General features: G+C 38.7%; 1 non-coding gene across 1 annotated transcript; it reads right to left on the bottom strand.

The window, feature by feature from the left end:
- Positions 1-8,660: 8,660 nt before the first annotated feature.
- Positions 8,661-8,763, bottom strand: LOC149816788 (small nucleolar RNA R71). Its single transcript, XR_016427792.1, has one exon. It is a non-coding gene; the product is annotated as a small nucleolar RNA R71 (small nucleolar RNA).
- Positions 8,764-9,745: the final 982 nt, after the last annotated feature.

Below are 9,745 nucleotides of genomic sequence, written 5' to 3'. Positions count from 1 at the left end.
AAAAAAGAGTTTTTCTAAGAATTCAAGGCTATTTTGGAGGAATTTCTTTAGAAAATGAGTTTGGATCCGGATTTTGAGGAAATATTCGAGGTTTAAAACCTTGAATCGAGAAATACAAAGTTGTGGATCCAACAGGATGTCGGATGAACTGTCTAAGCCATTTAAAACTATTTTTGGTATTTTTATAATTTTAATTTGAGAATTGGACAACGCGACTCAGATTTGGATCTTTTACCCAGATCTGGATCCGAGGCTGAGTTAGATGTATAAAAATGAACTAAATTTCAATAAAATCTGAGAAATGACTGGAATTTAAATCTAAAACTGACTTGATTGCTCAGAAAATGGGGTCAGGGGGAAAAAGGGAATAATTATAAGATTTTGAAAAAATTGGGGTGTTCACAACAGTACAGACCATGTCAGGGTTGTGGCAAACCGACCCACACCCACCCGGTTTGGTGGGTCTGGCCACGGTTCAAACCGCACCACAAGGAAGAAGAAGGGGAAGACGTCCCGGGATGGAAGCGGTCTGGTCACCTGCTGCTGGACACGCCCAGCAGCCTGGACAAGCTCCCACGTACAGAAAAAGAACATGGACCGAACAGAAAAATGGAACCATAAAGGCCATGGCCTTCATGGTCGGCCAACGCAGAACCGCAAGGCCAAAACCAAAGGGGAAGCCGAGCCTCTTAAGCATGGCTCGGCCTGCTTGACCTAAGCCAGCGACACCCAACAAGGGTGAACCCGAATAGGTGGGTTTTTGCTGGGCTTAGGCACAAGCGGTGCCTCCTTGCCAACTGAACCCTCATTGCAAAAATAATGAATCAAGGTGCTTTGAAACGAGGAAAAAGCAGGAAAATAGTGAACCGGCTTCCAACCACTTGCAACTGTAATACAAAATGAGGAAAGATGCAAATATTTGAAATAGAATAACATGAGCAATGGAAAAACGTTCTACCATGGTTTGCTCAAAGAAATACATGCCTAACCGAAAGCTCATTCACAATGCATGCAGTCCATTTTGAAAAACACATAAATGAAGAATAAAAAACTGAAATGCTAATTGGCGAAAACCCACATTTAGGTACATAAAGAGGGAAACTCACGAAAATGCAAGGATACCCAGCAATTTGATGAATCGAAAACTACACACATTGTGCATGCAAGCCTACTTAATGAAATCGGCTAGAGAGAAGTAAAAACCGAAATACCACATTTTTGGACAAGTGTAGGAGCGTCTCACCTTCGAGGCTTTGAAAGAATGGTGGAGATGTAGATGCCGCCTAAGGTTGGAGCTGCAACAAGGTATGTCTCAACACTCTAACTCTCTCTCAATCCCTCTCTCTCTCACTCATGGTTTTAGGAGAAGGAAGGGGGAGAGAGAAGCTCCTCCCCAAAATTGCACAAATGAAAATGAGCTCATTCTCTCTCTTACTTCCTTAAGTAGTTAGGGTTTAAACAATGGACGGATGAGATCTAATGAGGAGTGATGGACGGCTGCGGTGCTTCACGCCCCCCCATAGCCAGCCCACACCCAATGCATATCCATCTTTTAAAATCTCTAACTTTTCTTTCAAAAACGCCATTGAGAAACACCCTTATAGTTTTCAAAAATTACCTAGAGGCGCCCTAAGGTGCCGCCCAACCCAACCACATGTCTTCTAGCATTTGAAATGCTTTGAAAATATTACAAAAAAGCCATGGAGCGCCAGCCCCATGCCTCCATTTTGGAAAATGCGCCTCCCATAATGAAGCTTTATGCTTCGTTATGAGTTCTTGAAAAGAACAAGGTCCAATCATGGCCTTCTTTTCAAACCCCATGCAATTTCTTGCAAAAATGCCACCCAGCTGGTCAAACCTTGACCATCTGGTCAACCAAGGCTAAAAACGTCCACTAGAGAGGACGCCCAATGGGTTTGGATCCTCTACTAGTGATTCGGGTCCAAATCCGAAATCGCCTATGCACTATGCTTCAAAACAATGCTTATTTAATGCATTAAAACATTAAATTAATTCCAATAAATCATTTAGTTTTCTTTAAAACCTCAATTAATATAGAATGCTCGATGCCTCTCAAGAAAATTATCTTTCGTTTGCAAAAAAATTAAGTGTATTACGATTCGGGTCCAAAATTGGAGCAAAACTCGTAATTCACATGCACTGACAAGGTTTTTATGTCGTATGGGTCTCAAATTCGACGACAAACTATAAAAATATATTATAAATTAACTCTTAAAGTTTTAGAATCTAATTCGTCCAGAATTCGGCACTTATTACTTACATAGTATATTTACGCGATTTTTGGGTCGCACGAACAAAGCAGAAATACAAGGCTAAAATACAAAACACAATAAATTTTACATCAAATTACGTGTTGTAATTTCATAAACACACGAGAGCATACATTTTCACACAAAGCAAACAGAAAATTCCTCAGAAAATTCATGGGTGTTACACTAGCCGTCATCTCTGGACAGATATTGAGGTTGTTGTCTCTATCAGCAAGCACATGTGGAACAGTCATGCCCCAGGTTCGCACCACTATGTACAAAGCATTGTTGTGAAATGTATGAGGTTTTGGCAAATCCTCATCTGAAAAGGTTATCGGTGCGTTTGTCATTGCTTGATTGACAATTTGTGCCATATCCTGCGGGGTTGTGCTTGGTTTGACCTTGATCTTTTGCAGCAGATCATATAGTACTTGTTGCTGCTCAGGAGAAGCATGAGTTAAATCCAGGATGGAGATGTTCGACAACGCCGTGATAGGCTTCTGAACCGATCCCGAAGTTTCAACCTTCTTTGAAACTGACTTGATAAAGCGCTTCGGAATCTTGGGAATATGCTTGGCGACTTCTATTGTCACCTTTGACGGCTCATTAACTGACTTCTGGTTGTTGAAAAATGAAGTGATATCCACCCTCTTGGTGGAAGACTGCGCCTGACGCAACACGAGGACCTGATGTTGATCCTGGATGTCCTGGTTGGAACACGACTAGATGCTATCTTGAAGAAAAACTATTTCTTCTGAGATAACTGAAGCTGAATGTTTGGGAAAAGGTTTTGACAGGATCTCAGGCTGTTCTTCGTCCTCATCTTCGATCAACAGATTCTTGTCGATACAGTCCTGGATGATCGCAGGATTGTTCTAGAGCTGTGAATTCTCTGTCATAACTCCAGCCATTGTGCTTTGTGATGATGCATGAAATGCACATCATGTAAACAAGTTTTTCATGCATTTTGTATCAAGTTTAAGGGTTTAAACCCATGTTTAGATGTGTTTTGATAGTAAGGGGCTATGGTTTGAATTTCAGAAAAATCGGAGTTAAAATGAGAGAGTTATGGCTATTTCAGTGTTTGGGCACGAATTTTGAGGTGGATCGGATCCATATCCGACCCAATTAGGTTAATTGGACCTTGGATCAACTCTTTAAAAGTCCAAAACCCAACCCACACGCCTATCCAGATCCATTTCAAAAAGTTTTTCTGAAAACCCCCCAGAAAGAGGCGCCTAGAAAATATATTTTTTATAACATTGTTTTTGCAAATTCCAAAAAGTATAAATATACTTTTTAGAGAAGCCCTAGGCGTCTTTGGCTGTGTTTGGACGCCCCCTACAGTGACTCTACAGCAGCAGCTCCTTCCTCTCCATCTCCCCCACGTGTTGGCCATTGAAGATCAACCTATGCTTGATTTTCAAGCATATTTTCGAGCTTTCTTTTGTTTCTTTTCATTTCTTTCTTGTTCCTTGCTGTCTTTTCACCCCTTTTCTGTACTTTTGCAGGTGTAGCAGAGGTGGAGACCATTAATCTTGGGCGAGAGTGCGCAACACACCACCAAGGTGAGCCGGCCCTACCTCCATCCGGCTTTCTACACCCTCCGATCGCGAATCGGCTCACATTCCATCGTCGGTGGATCTCCAACGTGTAGCAGCTGCAAAAGGTACCGATTTTGGTGAAGTACAGCATTCTCGAACGGTATAGGACGTCCATCTCCAGCCACGGTCCGCTCTTCTTCATCCCCCCGGTCGTCGGATCTTCCAAAAGGCAGGTCTTCTTCTTCCTTCTCTTCTAGATAAAACCGATTTGTGTGTGGATTTTGTTTTGTTATTTTCTGTGTGTTTCTTAGTTTTCTTTTTGTTTCAACCTTAGAGTAGCATTCGTGCATAGACCAGCACGTTAGATTAGGTTTATGTGTTTGGTTGATTCGTTGGAATAGAGTTTTTATTGATTTTTCATCCTTTTTACAAAAATCGGTTAGATCTTCATCTAGTCGATTTTTCAAGTTTGTCATAAGTGTTCTTGGTGTTGTTTTACAGAAAATCCAATAAAGAAAGTGTTCATTTTGATTCATCTTAGTCGGTTTTGTGTGTGGGTTGCATTTGATTTTAATTGAAAATAAAAATCCAAAAATCGGCTAGACTTATTCTAGTCGATTCTTGATTTTTGCAAAAATATTTTTCTGTTTTGATATTTTTGTTTTGTCCAGCATGTGTCTTGTATGGTGTTGCTGAAAATCTCATTCGAAAATTTCATTTTAGTTTATTTTATTCGTGGGGTGTGCTTGTGTCTTGTTTTGATTTCATTTTTGAAAAAGAAAAAAAAAATCGGCTAGAGATATTCTAGCCAATCTTTACATTTTTGTTAAAAGGGTGTTTAGAGTGGTAAGTCGTGTTGCTTGCTGTGTGTTTAGTGTGTTAACAGTAGCATAAATTGGTGTTAGTCATTCCATTGTTTTAGGATTGATTTACTTAATTGTTTTAATCATTTTTCGTTTTTGTGTTTGAGTGTATTATTGAAAATTATAAAAATCAAGTTTTCTTTATTTTTTATGTTTTTAATTCCAGCATAGTGATGTTCTTGTTAGCTTTTGTGTAATTAGGAGTCATTTTTAGTATTTTCTAACTTAGTTTTATCAAATAGTAGTTACTTAGTTTTATTGCTTTTAGTTAGTTTATAATTTTATTTTTTTTATTTTCGTGTAGTTCTTCTTCTTCCCCAAGGTGGGGCGGCAGCCATTAGAGCTCCCCTTGAGCTCTTGGTCGAATTTTTAGAAATTATTAATTGTCATTAATTGAGTTAGGTAAGTGTAATTAGGTTGTCTAGGTTCATTGTATTAGGGTTTAGTGTCTTAGTCGTTTTTAGGGGTCATTTAAGGAAGTTTTGGGAATTAGAGTAGCTCATTCAATTAATTTAGGAAATCGTGTTTTTCAAATTAGATCCTCTAATTACTTTAGGTAGATTTTAAATTCTTTAGTTTAAATAGTCTTAATTAGTGTAGACGATTTTTGAGGAGGAGGGCAATTAATGTATGGAAATTCGGAAACTCTTTCTTGGAAAGAATTGAATTTTCAAAAATCGTGTGGAGTAAAGAAAGAAAGCATTAAAATCCGATTATTTATTAGAAGGGAGTTACGAAGTGAACTTTGGAAAGTGATTTGAAAATTTATTGCATTTCCCAAGTGAGAGGTTATGATTTCAAGAAAGAAATAAGTGCTTTTAAATTCTTTTTGGAAAGTCCAATTCGTGGGGTTCTCTAGGTTAGACGTTTCCACTTTTCAATTTGCATTTTAATGCCATTCTTAATGGGGTTAGATGGTTTCTGATATTCCAATTTTCAAAAAAAAAAAAAAATCATCAATGCGCCTTTCGTTCTTCTTAGTTAACCTTCCTTAGTGGAGTAAATTAGAGTAGGGTCTAATTAACTTAGTCTAAGTCAACCTAAGTCCACCATAGGTCTAATCCAAGACCAAGATCTAACCCGAGTCAAGCTTGATCCGAGTCTATCCCAACCTACCTAACTCAAACCGAGCCTAGGTCGAGTCAACTCTAGTCTAAGACAACCCTAACCCTAGGTCGAGTCAAACCTAGTTCAACTTTCTCGAGCCTAGTCAAAGACCTAGATTTAGTTTGAGTCAACCCTTAGTCTAAACCAAGTCGAGTCAACCGAGCTTACCTCACCCCATTCGAGCCTAGTCAAATCTAAGTTGAGTCAAGCTTAGTTGAACCTAAGTCAACTCGAACCTAGTTGACTAAGTCAACCATAAACCAAGTTCAACCTAGTCTTCATAAGCCTAAGTCCAAGACCTAGACCTAATCCTAGTCAAACCTAAGTTAGTTCGAATCAACTCTAATCCAAGGCAAACCGAGTCTACTTAAGTCAACCGAACCTAGTTGACTAAGTTAACCCAAAAACCAAACCTAGCCGAGCCCATACTAAACCGAGTTGAGTCAAACCTAACTCGAGCCTACCCAAGTCAACCCCCTTAGCTAAGCCTAAACCGAGCCCATTGGAGTCAACCGACCCTAGTCCTAGTCGAACACGTGTCCTATTGTTCCATTTTAGTCCCCTAAGTTTTTGATTTACTTATAGCGAATTTAGATTAGCTAATGTAGTTATCTCTTTAATTGTTTAGCCAAAATTTCTAATTGTTGATTTGATTGGTGTTTGTTAGTTTACCGTTTGTTGATTATTTAGTTAGTATAGTTAGTTTATAGAGCATATATCATTTAGTCATATATTTAACTATATTATTTAGTGTATTGATTGTGATTGCATTAGTCTTTCATTTAGTGCATAGTCATAACATGCATGTCATATTTCGTGTAGAGTTCATTTAGCTTCATTATAGTTAGCATCTGCATATAATCAGTTATATAGGATTAATTAAGTTTGCATTGCATGTAGATTACATTCTTAGAGAGTAAAATAGTTCAAATAGTGAATAGTGCACTCAAATCAAAACCAGATTTTTGCCCTGTCGCACCAGCCTTATTTTCTGTACAAAAATTCTGTGTTTTCCAAACATTTTTATTCTATTCACTTGCTAGACGTGTTGTTTGACAGAAGACCAAATTTCAGCTCATTCGGAGTTGATTTGGTCTGATTTTTAAGCGTTTTGTGAAAACCGCTTTTTCTGGTTTTTTAATTTCAGGACTTTCGATATCCTGATTTTTCCCAGTTTTGAAACGCTTATATCTGGAGTTCCAGATACTGTTTTTCAATTCTGTAAAAACTTTCAGATTGTTTAATCTGTCAGTTGCAGAACAGAACAAATTTTGGAAAAATCGGACCTCGTTTGCTTTGTCAAACAGTGGTTTTCTGATAACCTGTCAGAATGCTATTTTACACTAGTTAGGGGCATTTTCGTAATTTTCTTAGTTTCGGCAATTTAGACTTGTTTTCAATAATCTCTGCATTTTAGGAGTTGCATCATCATCATACAGCATTAGTAGAGTTAAATTGGTTAATTTTAGAATTAATTTAGTATTTTATTTAATTTTTGCTTGATAAATAGCATTTGTTTTGTTATTTTCGTAAAATTAGAAATAGTTTTAGTTATTGTTTTTATTGTTAGAATAAAAAACTAACTTTGTATTTTTCTGCATTTTTAGGTTGAAAAGCATATTTATTGTCCAGGGTTATTGTCAAAGTGAGAAGATTCTCTAAGTGGCAAAAAGACGGAAATACCCTTGGTGTGGAGCAGAAGACTGAATGCTTGTTTACTTTTCTTTTAGTGCTTAATTGTAGTTGTATTCACTTTATAATTGTAGATTGACATTTGATATTAATAAATTAAATTTTTTAGAATTTTAGTGATTAATTCTTGTTCCCTGAGGATTCGACCCGTACTTACCACTTTGTGGAAAGTCGGTTTTTATATTTTTGGTTGACGATTTTCCAAAGCTTTATTGAAAATAATTGTTTTAAAAAGTGCATTCCAAAATATCAACCAAATTTTGGCGCCGTTGTCGGGGAACGGCGAATTAATCACTTTATTTCTTAGAGTTTGATTTATTAATTGGTTTTAGTTAATTAGTTGTTTTATTTTTAGTTAGTAGGATTAATAAGTGAATATAGGATTAACATAGTTAGTAAATATAGGATTCACGTTCTGTCTTTCTAGGATTCACTTGAATTTCATTCTGCAAGGAGCGATTAGACAAGTTGGTTTTAGAAAAACTTAGTTTGTGATTTCCTGTATTTATCTGTTCAGTACTTTAGAGTAGTTTAATTTGTTATTTCATTTACTTAGTTAGAACATTCTGACATAATTAGTTTAGTATATTTGTTTAGTAGTTGTTTATTTTATGTTATTTACATTTTAGTACCTGTGTAGTTTAGATTTAGAGTTAGGTCGTTTGCTTACATCTGGTCTTAGTACCAGTGTATGCAGGGTCGACGAGGTCTAGGAACCCCATTACACCCATTTGTTGACAACCCAGAGAGAATTTTACATTCTCGTCGAAGTTCGGCAACAATGGCTGACATGGATCCTCCACCTCCACCCCCAGTTCTTTCACGCCCTCTGCGGGAATACTTCATTCCCACAGACTATGTTCAGGCATCCTGCATTCGGAGACCCGATGTAGGAGCGCCACATTATGAGATTAAGGCCAGTATTATTCAGATGCTTCCATCCTTTTATGGTCTTAGTCATGAGGATCCCTACCGACATTTAGATGAATTCCTCGAAATCTGTTCTACTGTTAAGATACAGTGTTTCGATTATGATGCTTTAAGGTTGACTCTATTCCCCTTTTCATTGAAGGACAAAGCCAAGTATTGGCTAAAGTCCTTAGATTCTGTAGAAATAGAGTCATGGGATCAATTGCAACAGGAGTTTCTTCGGAAATATTTTCCCATTGGTCGTACGAACCAATATCGTAGAGCCATCACTAGCTTTTCAGAGCTAGATGGTGAGCGCTTTCATGAGACCTGGGAGAGAATGAAGGATCTCCTCAGGAAATGTCCCCATCATCAGGTGCCGAAATGGCAACTAGTGCAGAGCTTCTATGATGGATTGTCTGACAAGAATCGTCAGATGATCGACTCTTCATGTGGAGGGACATTCATGCTGAAGAGCGAGGATGAAGCATGGAGGCTATTTGATACATTGGTCGAGAATTCACTCCACCATGCTTCGAGCTCTCATTCTGATAGAGCCACATCCAGCATTCAGAAGAAAGCTGGTGTTCTTGAAGTTGGTCCATCTACTGCACTACAGTGCAAGGTAGACATGATTGCTCAGAAGCTGGACCAGCTTCTCTCAGGACCATCCACTACACAGCAGGTGTGTACTCTTTGTGCCAGTCCGACACACGAGATCACTGAGTGCCCTTCGGCAGCTCAGTACCCTGAATTTGTTCAAGAACAAGTTCAGGCAGCTCAGGGTTACGTCAGACCGCCAAATAACCCATTTTCATCGACATATAATCCGGGTAGGCGTAACCATCCCAATTTTTCATGGAAGAATCCACAGTCTTCCATGCAGATGCCTACATCCTCTCAGCCAGTTCAGCAGCCATCTTTTACTCAGTCATTTCAAAGACCGAACTATGCTCAGTCTTCTTCTTCTTCTGTTACTCCCCCGATTCAGCAGGAGTCTGCCCCGCAGACATCTTTTGAGGAGAGACTTCTCCAGGCATTCCAAGAGGTGAAAACCTCTAATCAGAACGCCTTCGAGAAGTGTAGCCAGATTTTGAGCTCGCATACGCAGTTCATTGCGAAGTTAGAGTCGCAAATGGGACAGTTAGCTGAGGCTATTAGTAGGAGACCCGAGGGTACATTGCCGAGTCAGGCTGTCATGAACCCGAAGGGTAAGGACCAGATGACTGGAGGCCTATTTCATACTGAGACACAACATCAGGCCAAATCGGTTATGGCCCTAAGGAGTGGACGTGAGTATCACGTCGAGAGCAGAGAGCGAGAGAGTAGAGAGAGGATAGAGGAGTCAGAGACCATTGTT

Source organism: Nuphar pumila, chromosome 14 (genome assembly GCF_984573655.1).
Source record: "Nuphar pumila chromosome 14, dmNupPumi1.hap1.1, whole genome shotgun sequence".
Classification (NCBI taxonomy): Eukaryota; Viridiplantae; Streptophyta; class Magnoliopsida; order Nymphaeales; family Nymphaeaceae; genus Nuphar; species Nuphar pumila.
The sequence above is the reverse complement of the archived record's forward strand: the minus strand, read 5'-3'. Positions and strand labels throughout refer to the sequence as shown.